The following is a 12,862-nucleotide window of genomic DNA, read 5'->3' on the forward strand; positions in this document are numbered from 1 at the left end:
CATGCTTCTTCTTTCCATCACCCGTTCCAGAGTCAAAGCCCCAGGCTGGGCGTTTGGTTAGTTAAGCCCAGGTCACATGGCTGTATCCCACCAACCACAAATGGGGAGGAGTATCCACTCCCTCAGTTCCTGAAGTGGGAGATGCAGCTGTCTCCCACCAAAATTCAACAATATGGGGATCCCCTAAACAGGACAGGAGTTTGGATGTGGGGAAGAAAAAGTCAAAACAGAAGTCTACTACCATGATAAGTTGCCTGGATGAAAACATGCCTGAGATTCCTAACCCACAGACGAAGAAAAAAGAAGAATGATGACTGTGAGATCCAGAAAAGAGAGATCAACCCATGTCACAAGTATTCAGGTAGAAAGCATAGAAGAGTCATAGAAAATGAGAAGGAAACTAGAAGCTGGCTACCAGGTAGGAACTATCAGTGTAGCAGACAAAGAAATTCAGCCTAGAAGGCAGTAGAAAAAGTGTTCTCTTAGAGCCAAAGGAAAGAAGCCTAGTCCAGGCTAGTGGTTCTCAAACATACCCTTTATAATCTTCAAGTTTATTGATGACTTCAAAGATCTTTGTTTCTATAGATATTAAGATGTGCCAAGGTCGGGCATCTCCAGAATAAACTACTTCAGAAGTGAGATGATGTAATAAAGATTCAGGTTCCTCTCCTTTATCCATTCTGCCATCTTCAGCGTATCAACTCTGCTCAAGGCCTCAGGATGGCTGCCAGAGTTCCTGATGTCACTTCTGGATACAATAACTTCAAAAAGAAGAAGAGGGATGGCTCTTCTCTAGTGGTTGGCATTGAGCCCCCAGCTGCCACCGTGACCGCCACGGTGACCACCACCGCTGGGGCCGCAGTCGTCTCAGTTCAGCCCCTGGGTGCGCTCCGCAGGGCTCCTGCTGGTGTCCTTGGAGCACCAGGAGCTGCTGAGTTTGAGCGTCGGGGTCCAGCAGGAGCTGCGTGTCTCACCCCGACGCAGGGACGGCGTCCATGGCAGCAACCACAATGGCAACAAACCCAAAGTCCGGGGTATCCGCTTCGCGGCAGGCCATGATGCAGAAGGCTCCCAGAGCCACGTCCCCTGCGATGAGAAGCTTCATGACGCGGTGCTCATGGTCATAGGAGAGTGACAGCAACTTTGTGGTCAAGGTCGGCTTCCGGAAGGTCCTGCACAGGTATGAGATTACCTTCACTCTGCCCTCGGTGCACAGGCTGAGCAGGGACGTCCGAGAGCATCGGTTCCCAGCCCGCACCTCCAGCGCCTCAGTGTCATGCCTGGCCCAGAAGGTTACAGGGTCACGTGTGAGTGCACAGCGCACGAGGAAGGCGCCCTCAAGGAGGAACTGCTGCTAGCCCGAGAAGGGGGTGCCGGCACCTGAGTGCTCGTGGTGGTGCAGGCAGGGGTCACGGCCCCGCCCCGTGGCACACCCAGGCTGCTGGATGGCGTCAAGCGCGTGGGTGCTGAGCTAGAATACACTCGGAGCACAGCAACTGGCCTGGCTGCGACGGAGCCCCACGCTCCAACCTACCTCGGGGCCCCCAGCCTTAATCTCCACCTCACCCCTCCGAATGGCTTTCTTGTCCCTCCCTGGGGTGGGCGTGGGGGTGGAGTGTCCAGGGCCTCGCTCAGCCTCCCATCTGCCTTCATTTGTGCCACCTCCCTGCCTCTCCTGTGGCCTCCTCTTCCCACTTTCTCCTCTCCGTGTGCCTCAGTCTCCTCCTGGAAGAAATGGGTTGACCCCTCCAAGGAGGCTACCTGAGGAGCGGGGGAAGGACCTGGCGTGGGTTCTACCCACCGTCCACTGCAAGCCATAGGAGCTCCAGCCAGGGCCTGGGAGAGGAGAGAGCTGGCTCTGGGATGTCCTAGCCCCATTACTGCTGCTGCTCTCTCGTCTTAGCCACCGCTCCTGCCCCCTCCCTCCTTCCCACTGCTGTCCACGGTGAATGGGAGGGAGGTGCAGTTACCAGCCCCTACCCCCCAGGTGTGTGTTACTTGGTTTTTAAGTGACCGGTTGGGATAAAACCCTAAAGAAATAAACTTTCAGTGGATACTCAAAAAAAGGCGAAGGAGAAGGAGAGAGAAAGAAGGGAGGAAGGGGGGGGAGGAGGCGGAGGAGGAAAAGGAGACTAAGAAGGACTATTTCTTTTGTTCCTCTTTATAACAGCCAAACAAATTTTCCCAAAAGCCCACATGCAGAATTCATCTCACGTCTCACTATCTTTGCTTAAACATTACTGGTGAAAAGAATGTGGCCCAAAAATGAGCTGAGACCACCATTTACTTCTATATTTGGTGACAGATCAGCTGACCACTGAGACCATTTTGGAAAGGCCTATCGAAAGGAAGAAGGGAGAAATGAGTAATAATAGTTGCAACATTGTAGGGGTTTTTTCCACCTAAGAATTCATTCACTTTTTCTTTTAAGAAAATATATGCTGCTGACATAAACACTGTCCCACGGAAACAAAGAGACCTGGAGGAAGCCTAGCATAAAATCCATGCTTTTTGAAGGCCCTATTAATAAATGTGGGTGACTGATTTTGATATAATGGAGCTAAGTAATTGCTAATTGACGAAATGTAACACATTACGTTTTCTCAGTGTCTTCCATATAAAAGTTGTCACTAAACAACACTCCAGAGCCCCATGGAAATCACTGACTGTGCGGATATTCGATCAGTGCTCACTTTCGAGGCAGAGTGTGCCATTCCTACTAGGTCTGCAGATGTGATAACACAAGCATTACGCAGTGCCCGAAAGCAATTTGGAGAGTAAATGACTGGGGATGTGGCAACTAAGAATGGGGAGGAAAAATTAGATTAATTGTTGTGAAGGAAAAACCATCAACACAAGTTATACGTGGCATTCTATTAGCTAGCCCCTCAGTGGGCAGTAAGCTACTCTCAGATACTTAAGTGGCTAAATAACCATCATCTTGACTATAAATCATCACCAGTTCTAAACATCTTTCAGTAAAAGCCTTCTTGTTTTTAGGGTCAATGAATGTAATACCTTTGGTTGCAACTAATCACCACTATTTCCAAGCCAAATATATATATAGCAGGTTTTGTACAAGATGTTAGCCGATGTGGCAGCGGATACTTCGGAGATCACTGTACATCAATTCTTCTCAGTAACTAAGTAAGAATTATACTGCATGCTAGAGAATACCAAAGTCCCTTTAACAATAGCTAGGGAAAAAAAAAAAAACCTATTCTCCTTCCTCTAAGAAAATCTCAGATAAATGGAAGCAGTCTAAGGCAGTTTTTAGTTCATTACAGCTCTTTCACCCAGTGAAACCTCTAAAGATAAACACAGCAATTGACAATGACAAAGTCAGATATTAAAGCAAAAAAGGCTGAGGAGTAACTGCCTGCTTTCCTACCCAAAGGGGGCTCACTGAGGACCTGCCCAGCTGACTGTGCAGGTAAGTTACTGTCTTGGAGATACTTTCATGCCCTTAAGTACAGGGGTGATTTCCATTTCTCTGCATGACTCAAATGTCCTGACTAATTAGTATGCCTGACAGACTTTAAGGTGGCCCCATGATTCCACCTCGTGGTTTTTCTCGCTCTTGTGTGTGATCCCCTCCGTTTGAGTGTGGGCAGGACCTGGACTTTCTTCTCACCCACAGACTATGACAAAGGTAACTCCTGACATCACATTATGTAAAATTTCATCCTGCTAACAGACTTGTTCTAGAGTTGCACTTTCTTTATCCCTTACTGACTTTGAAGATGCAAACTGCCATGCTGTGGGAAGCCCTAGAAAGGACATATGGCAAGAAACTGAGAATGGCCTCTAGGAGCTGGGATCAGCTAAACAATAGCCAGCAATAAGGCGGGCCTCTCAGTCATCTAGGCACAAAAAAATGAAATTTGTTAATAACCTGAGTGAGCTTCGAAGCTGATCCCTCGCCTAGACCAACACCTTGATTGTATTATTTCCAAGGACCCTGCTAAATCTTGCTTGGACTCCAGGACCCACAGAAACTGTGAGATGATAAATGTGTGCTGTTTGAAGCTACTAAATTTGGGGTAATTTGTTGCACGGCAATAGAAAATTAACACACTAACCAAACCTAGAATAACAGGACTTCAGGTGGTAGAGGAGCGAAACCGGAAAAATCAGTTCTGCACCGGACTTCACCAACAATTCATTGTTTTCTACCCTGTTTCCTATTCCTCAAAATCTTACTGACTCTTGAGTTAGTGGATTCATCTGGTCTGCACATTTTGTAATTTACTCTTGTAGCTCTTTCTTCCTTGTCCTAGACACTGCTACTCTTTCTAGTGAATGGGAAACCATTTCATGCAATGGAACAAAATTTATTAAACTGTGTCCAAATGTTCTGGTAGAATTTATGCACCATCAAAGTGAACCAATTTATTCCTCATTCAGACACATCATTTTCATTGTTCCTGCATCCATTAATATAGCATTCTTCACTGATGTTTCACTTGCTCTAAACTGTATCAACCTCTAAGATTTTATAATGAGAAAGAATTCTGAGAAAAGAATACCAAAGATGACTTCTTATAAATTTTTTTACTGTCTTTTTCAGACTGGATAGCTAGATAGCTAGATAGATAGCTAGATAGATAGATAGCTAGATAGATAGATAGATAGATAGATAGATAGATAGATAGATAGATAGATAGATAGATAGAACCATTAACAATAGCTTCGTTACGGATATAGTGAAATGGCACATTGTTGGCATTGATACTATATGTCCCTTTTATTCAAAGTGCCTTTGTAAGTGATAAATGAGGCTGAATTTTAGGCTCTAAAAGGATTGCAAGCAGATAGAAAAATATATGGATATCTTGTCTTCAACTCTGCAAGTAAAATAGTACATGCGTGAATTTTAAGTTAGAAGGACAAATACAAAGCCAAGGACAGAGGTGAGGAGGCTGGAAATAAAAATCTGTGAACAGTGAGAAGTAAAATTGTGATAACCTATGTATTTTAGAATCTAGATAATTTTTTAATATGAGAAAAGAAGACTAAAGTAAAATCCACAGCAAATCAATACATCTACCTAATTGATCTATCACTGAAATTTGCTTTCCTCATTACCAAAGAGGCAGAGCAGTTCATTTCACTAACACTAGGGCTCAGACAAGGGCCGACGAAGGCAGAGAAACCCAGGGCTTTGTAATAAAGCAGCAATGTTGCAAACATCGGCTACCAATTCATCAACACCTATATGTTCCAGAGTAACTGGGAGAGGGAAATTTATATTACAAAATAGACAGTAGGAAAACACCATACAAGATCGGATTACAGTGCCCTAAACAATAGAAACCAAAGTTAGATCCCTCCTGCAAGCTGGATTCCCACAGAGAAGCAAGATACAGTGGCAGGCAGCTCAGGAATTTCCTCATTGAAGGGACTTAGGGGGAACTATTTGGTTGAGAAGGAGGTTAGAGACTTGTTTTAAATTGTGTTTGCCTCAACTTTACATAAGAATTAAAAAGCATCAATCATCCATTATAAAGAAGGTAACCTTGCTGAAGAATTTAACAGCTAAAGCCAACTCTTGGCCCTACCATGATGAGATTTAAAAAAAAAAAATTGCTTCTGATGCTCAGGTTTTAGATGCTTAATACAATAGAAGAACCAATGAGTAAGTAGCCTTACATCTACTAGGTGAGCTGAAATCCCCAACATATGAGAATTGCTTTACATAACCACACTTCTCTCAGCGTCTCTGAGGATAGAGCCTGCCTTGGTCATTTGGCCCTCACCGAGCTTAGAACCTGCACTTTGAGGGAACCCAAACCTCTGATGTATGAAGGAATTATGCTTTCCAATTTTCCAGTTTGCCTTGTGAGTTTATTATAACTTGTCCTCAAAGACATAAATGCCTTCTCTCTAATCCCGTCATCAAACAGGATTTTACAAAAGAAAGGAACCTTCTCTCTTAGCCTGTCCCTAAAATTCTGGCATAGAAATACAAAGTATTAAATAATGCTCTAACTGTCATAAAATGTGCTTATAAATAGTAAAAATAAACTATGAAAATAAGAAAAATATTTATTTTTTTCAATCTGCTTCCTCAAAAGATTTATTGCTTAGCAATGAGAATTTAAATTTTTGTTGGTAGGAGCCCATACAACCAAATTCTAAAAATAGTAAGAATAACCACCACAATAATAATAAAAAACTGAGGCTCAGCCTCCGATAAATCACATGATAAGCTAATAAATATGTGATGGACAAAACCTCCCTCATGAAAAAGGTAATACAGTCATTTTTCAGGCTAAGAAGTCAAAGGAACCAAATGCGGCATACAAGAAAATAAACACTTAAGAAATTTAGAATAATATTATTTGCTGGAATGAAAGCCTTGCTTACAGGGAGAGTGGGCTTTGGAAGCAGGAGAATTGAAGTCCAAGTCATGGCCCTGGTACTTGTCAGCCACGTGCATGGGCAAGGCACCTTATCCTCCTCATCTATAAAGTGTAGACAAAAACCCATTTGTTTTTCTGAGACTTAGCAATAGCGCATGAAAAGCATTTTCTAAATGACATTTACGTTGTGTTACGTGCCAGGCCTTGTTTTAAACACATTTAGTCCTCATAACAGCCTCTGGCATTGGCAGTTCTGTTATTCCCATGTGGCAGGTGAGGAAATGGAGGCCCAGGGATGGTCACTTGCCTTCAGTCACAAAGCCAGCCGTCTGACCCCAGGCAGTCTGGGCTCAGAGCTTGTGTTCTTAAACTGTGCTACACTAGGCTACCTCTCAAAGCATCAATAATAAAATCAATAATAGCTGGCTTTTGTTTAACGAGCCCTTTCCTTGTGTCAAGTACTATGTTAAGCATCTCGCCTGTATTACCTCATTTCGTGTTTAAAACAACCCCATGAAGTCGGTGCTGCCAAAATCACCACTATGCGATATATTACTCTTTGTGCAACTGGCATAATACAGAGCTCAAGAGAGGGTAGTTATTAGTATTATTATTGTTATTACTATCCCCAACTGTGTTCATCTGTATTCAAGCATGAAGCAAAGGAATGACCCTGAGCAAAACAACTGCCGTGAGGAATAAACTTACTTCGTGGAATAATGTTGTCTCAGTGTGTCAGAACACACGCAGACCACGCCAACGGCTTCTCCAGCCTCCCTCTGTTGCAATCACCTCAGAAACGAGGCGGACTCTTTCCTTTCTATCTATATCACATAAGTACGGCTGTTTGCTCAGGGATGTTTGCTGCTGCTGTTTGGAAAATGAAATCTCTCTGCTTCTGTTCAATGTATTGAACTTTCTCACCGCGGCATCAATACCGTACACACTTCCCCATCTCCATCTTTTGTGTTACAAATTAGGGAGGGATTGTGAGAAACTGCGACAGTGGAGGCAAATAGAAATAAAATGAAAAATGCTCTGCTTGGTTCACGGAGAAAATTCCACTTTTAACGTTAAGCCTCGTGCTACTGCTACCACTGCAGAGCTGCACCGATACTTAAGGGCAGGGTTCAGGAGTGCAGTTTCCGGTGCCACACCTGAAACAAGCTGAAGGGGGTCGGGGCCCTGGTCAGGGTGATGGCACAGAGGTGAATGTGAAAGGTCACCTCCAGGCACTAATCCACCTCCACGTGGGCTGACCCGCTCTGTGTTGCCCAGGAGACGCAAACGGGGTGGAGATGCCACCAGATGTGCAACATCCCAATGCGCAGGCTGACAGAAGGAAGAGGACAATCCAAATGTAAGACAGACTTTTGACCTAAGAATGAACCGTACACAATTTTTAACAGCATAATTGCTAAATTAGCTTAAGCTAACGTTAGAATTAGTTCACATTTTGTAAGTACAAATGCCAAATAGTGACAAGAGAAGATATGCTGAACAGCGGAAGGAAATCAGACGAGGAATAACGTGGAGAGCTGGCACACCTGAGTTGCCTTCCACTACTGAAAGAATAAAAGTAATTTTCAAATATAATGAGCATAACCAGCACCTGGGCAGTTTTTAAATGCAAGTATTCAATTACCAGCCCTGATGATTCTGATTCTATTGCTTGGCAACCTCGCCCCAGGTCATTTCGTCCAGCTTTATTGAGATATATTTGACATATAATATAGTATAAGTGTAAGGGGTACAATGTGATGATTTGATATACATATACGTTGCAAACTGATTACCACAAAAAGTCAATTAACAAATCTATTCCTCGGCCAGTTACCATTTGTGTGTGCGTTGCGAACGTTTAAGATCCCCTTTCAATTATACAGTACAGTATTGTTAACTATATGCACGAGGCTGTACATCACATCCCTGGAACTTAGTCATCCGTAACTAAAAGTCTGCACCCTTCTGATGAAGGTCGTCTGTGGACCAGTGCTGAGGGGCACTGTGTGGAGTCAGTGGAACTGGCTGCGGGGGAAGCTTGAATCATGTATTTCCCTGGGCATTTGTACCCGAGATTTATCCTGAATGTTGGAGCAGAGCCCACCAAAGTCCCCTCCAGGACCTCTACTCTTCCATTCTACTTTCTGACTTTTCCCTCAAAACTGTTTTAGATTTTAATATATCATCTAGCATTAGCCAGATCCAAAGAATGAGGAAACAGACTCACAGAGGGGTTATGGAATTTTCCTAAGTTTACGTAAAAGCTATATCACAACAGGAACGTCATTCAAAGTCACAGTATGCTTCCCCACTCCTCCTCCCAACCCCCATTGTTTGGCCTATAATATCCAATATCAGCTAGTAATTACTGAGCCTCTTCCAAGTGCTCTATACTGACTACATTGTTTAGATTATATTTAATTCTAGTAAATATTAATGAAAAATGGGAGCCTAAACATCACTGAAAATATCTGGAAAAAACACTTAATCAAGAATCTTAATATGACTAAAGGAAAAACTTTTAAATAAAAATCGATATGCACATTCTGGCCAAACGATGATGGAATGAGATCAGCAGGAATCTCCCTTAGGCAGCCTTTAGCTTTTCTCTGGTTTATTGATATATTACGTTGCTATCAAGCAATTGCAGAGCCTATGGGCACGTAGCTTCTGCCACTTCCTCCACCCTCCCCATCTAGGGGGACTTCCTCCAAGATCCATACGGAAAAGGGGCGGGAAGGAAGCATTCCAAGCAGGTATGAAAGCTTGGAGGCAGATGACTGGAGAAAGAGTCAGAGGCTCAATCAAAAACACTCAGAAGTGAAATTTAAGAATCTTTGACACCAACCCTAAACGGTATTTTACAAAATTTGTGAGTTGAATATAATGACAACTAATGTATTATTGTTTAAATAATTGCCTTTTATCTTTTAAAATGGACAAGTTAAATTGACCTCACTCAGGTTTCCTCAGAGGATTGGAAGAAAAATATGTTAAAGCACGTAGAACAGAGCCTGGCTTGTTGGAAGGCCTCAGCCCAGGTTAGCTGTTCTAATTTTTCACGGCACCAGTGATTCTGACAGCCTTGCCTGGGCAATTTTAATAAAATTTACTAATCGCCCAGTGGAAACTGCCACAAAGGAAGGTGTTGGGGAAATATGATTAAAAATGAAATCTCCTGCCAACCCAGAACTCCTTTCCACAAAGGTAAAGAGAAAGAAAACAGTTGTATCACTGAATAAGCATTAAACTAGAATGTGCTGCACGTCACAGGCAATCTGCTAAGAGATTGCAAAGACAAAAAGAAATCTCACCTTCTTGTATAGCCAAGCAGATGCTCCCCATTACATACTCGTTCTCAAGATAAACAATAACTAGTCCTCAAGGAAGAGGACTTGACAGCACCATCTGTCACACATAGTTCATCCTAAATTCACCTGGTGTTTGAGGTGACCGTTTGTGTTAGCTCGATGGCTTTATCCAAAGGAAAAATAAGTTTCGCACATCTTTATGACGGGAGTAAATTTTGGAACTAGGCACCCTTTGAAGTGAGCCTCTATTCGCCCATAGAAACTGCGAGATAGGAGTGCTATCTTCTTTGCTGATTGTATTTCCAAGAGTTGGTCCCTAGGTCCTTGAGAAAGACATTCGTGAGTGATAAAACTGATCAGAGATGTATTTAGCTTTAAAAAAGGTTTGCATGCATTTCAAAGAGACAGAGAAGGAACTTAAAGTAAAAGTTTTCTAAAATAAATCCTCTAAGAAAAAAAGGAGAGTCTCTTCCTTTATTTTCAACAGGGAGAATTAAGCCTCTTAGTTTTAATTTGTATTTTCCTTTACAAAAGCAGATATCCGGGAGGAGTTTGAAAGTCCCTCTGGTATCCTTCTCAGACATGCCAATTATTTCCAAATGAGAAAACCCACACAAAGAAAAAATAAAGGCAATATAGAAATTAGAAATGTCCAAAGAACATATGGATAGTAAAGGGGATATACAACATCTGTTTTTCATTAAGTCAGAAGAGAGAACTATTACCTCTGAAAACAAAAATACTAAGTTGGCAAAATGTTAAGAGACAGTGTTCTATCAAGGGCCATATAAAAGTCAAGGCCCGACTTCATAACGATCACAGGCTTTCTGTAAACCTTTTGAAGGACATTAATATCGGTGTGCCGGTCACACTCGGTGAGTAGATTATGTTGCTTTAAAATTAAGGCCTGATTGACTTTACATCACCAGCCTTGTCCCTGGTGGATACATACTGCGTGACCTTATGGGTGTTGTCGCTCTCCCAAGAAATGGCTGCATCACACAGAACAGTCATTCCTATAGACAGGTACTCAGAGGGCACTCTGGGACCCTTCATGATGAAAGTACCTTGTAAATGTGAGATATTGCCACCATTGCCAGTGAGATCTAACCCTGGACGGTGTCGTAAACTTAATAGTGGGAGTTAAACCACCATCACTTGCAAGTATTCCAGCCAATGTGTATTCTCATCGTAGCTCAAAAGCATAGGCTATCATTATCAGGATATCTGCCTGCAGACCTCTAACCATGTTTTTCAGATCATAAAAGCACAGGACACTCTAAGCCTGGCTTATCCCCATCAAGTAGTAGATTTAAAGTACTACCCTTTTAAAAAATTATATATATATATGTATGTATGTATATATATATATATACATATATATACATACATATATATATATTCAAAATGATTTTACAATTCCACTTAAAATAGGCAAATAAATAGTACTGATGTAGTAAATTTCTAACATAAAATAAAGTGACATTCACTTCCCCTAAATAAATAACTAAACTTCCTTGTGTTTCTCATTATTTTATTTTATTTTTTTTTTTAGGTTATAAAACATTTTTTTTATTTCTCATTATTTTTATTTCAAAAGATAAATATTTGAATGTTAGCAAGATGCTGTATCCAAAACAATATTATGCCTAAAATAGGGAGGTAATATATTGGAAAATAGTCTTTCTACATTTTTAGGGCTCATCATGATAAAGAGATCAGCAGGCTTCCAGTCATAAAAAGGCAAAAAAAACTACAGCAAACTCCAGTGACCTAATAAAAGTGTGTACAGGGCTGAATTGCCACCCTTCTCAGTGATCTACAAAGTCGCAGTTCTGTACCTGCGACTATATTACTTTACTGCCTTCCCCAGTTTCCAAGTTCAAATCCCATCCATGAATACAGTGTTGTTCATAGGTTCTTGAGCTTCGGAAACCACTGAGGTTCTATTAAACAAGTGCTTTCTTTGGTTCCTTCTGCCTGATGAGAATGGTGAGATTCAAGCAGGGCTAGATGGACACGGATTTTATAGGGAGAACATTTGCTTATAGGGACACCCATGCATGTTCTGCGACAGGCTGAGGAGCTGTCTCATGAGCTCCGCTTTCTGAGCCTTGCAAGCTGCACCTCGTCTTCATCTCCGAGCCTGCTCTGCACATCTGCACTCATTGCTTATCTATGTCTGCATCTCCCTTTCCACACTGCCATTCCAGACCAATTGACAGAAGCCATTTAGCATGGAGACCAATGTATCCAAAGTGTTCATCAGTTCCATCTTGTCCCGAGGCCTCCATGTGCATGTTTTTTTATTTAAAAGTGGACAAAATCCAGATTTCTTGGGCAGAAAAAACCTTCCCAGTCAATAAAGTTGCATTCAAGCTGCATACTGGTGTCTATTTGTAGAACAGAAAATGATGGCCTGACCAACCACGCAAACTCACAATTCCACTTCTCAAAATCCTGATCCTCCCTGAGGCAGTTTAGTGCTCTAAGAGAATGCACACGGGAATCCGACAGGCATGGATTTGAGACCCACTCCCACACGAAGAGTTACCTGTGTGACCATGAGCGAGACACTCTCTCCCTAGCCTTAATCCATCCATTTGGTAGAATGGGGATAACAATTCATACCTACCTCACAGGGTGGGGAAGATTCAAGGAAAGCACGTAGCATGGGGCCCTGGATAATATGAAGTGCTCTATAATGTTACCTGCCAGTCTTAACTACCATCGGAGCGCTCAGTGAGTGCCAAGAGGGATACGCTCTCTTGTGAAATTAACTTATAAATCTTAAAAGCAGAAGGACTTAATATCATATCTGACCACCACAGAACCATGCACATGAACTCATGAGATTCCCACCCAGCAAGAACCTCATTACCTTCAGCTGGCACAAGCTATGAACCACCCCCATTTCTCAACAGAACCTTACTAACCTTTGTGAAAACCCAGTGTCAGAGTTAAACAGCACCTCCCTAATGAAAGGCCTCTCAGACATGCCTTTCTCCAGAGTGTAGCCATAGACAGACACACATACACACAGTCCCATTATGCCATGGTCCGCTTACCCCACTGGGACCACATGGTCTGTATAAAATCCTCTTCTAGGTTTTTTGATGGATTCAGGTAACTTCAGGTTCACCACAATGGGTTAGCTCCTTATCTATAAAGACCATCTTGAGA

At 42.4% G+C, this 12,862-nt stretch overlaps 2 pseudogenes; both read left to right on the plus strand.

The window, feature by feature from the left end:
- Positions 1-388: 388 nt before the first annotated feature.
- On the plus strand, positions 389-1,554 carry LOC117023225 (UPF0687 protein C20orf27-like; annotated as a pseudogene).
- Positions 1,555-2,652: 1,098 nt separating this feature from the next.
- The window catches only part of LOC117023226 (ferritin light chain-like), a 114,835-nt pseudogene continuing 104,625 nt past the window's right edge, over positions 2,653-12,862 (plus strand).

The sequence above is a fragment of the Rhinolophus ferrumequinum genome, chromosome 6 (assembly GCF_004115265.2).
Source record: "Rhinolophus ferrumequinum isolate MPI-CBG mRhiFer1 chromosome 6, mRhiFer1_v1.p, whole genome shotgun sequence".
Taxonomy (NCBI): Eukaryota; Metazoa; Chordata; class Mammalia; order Chiroptera; family Rhinolophidae; genus Rhinolophus; species Rhinolophus ferrumequinum.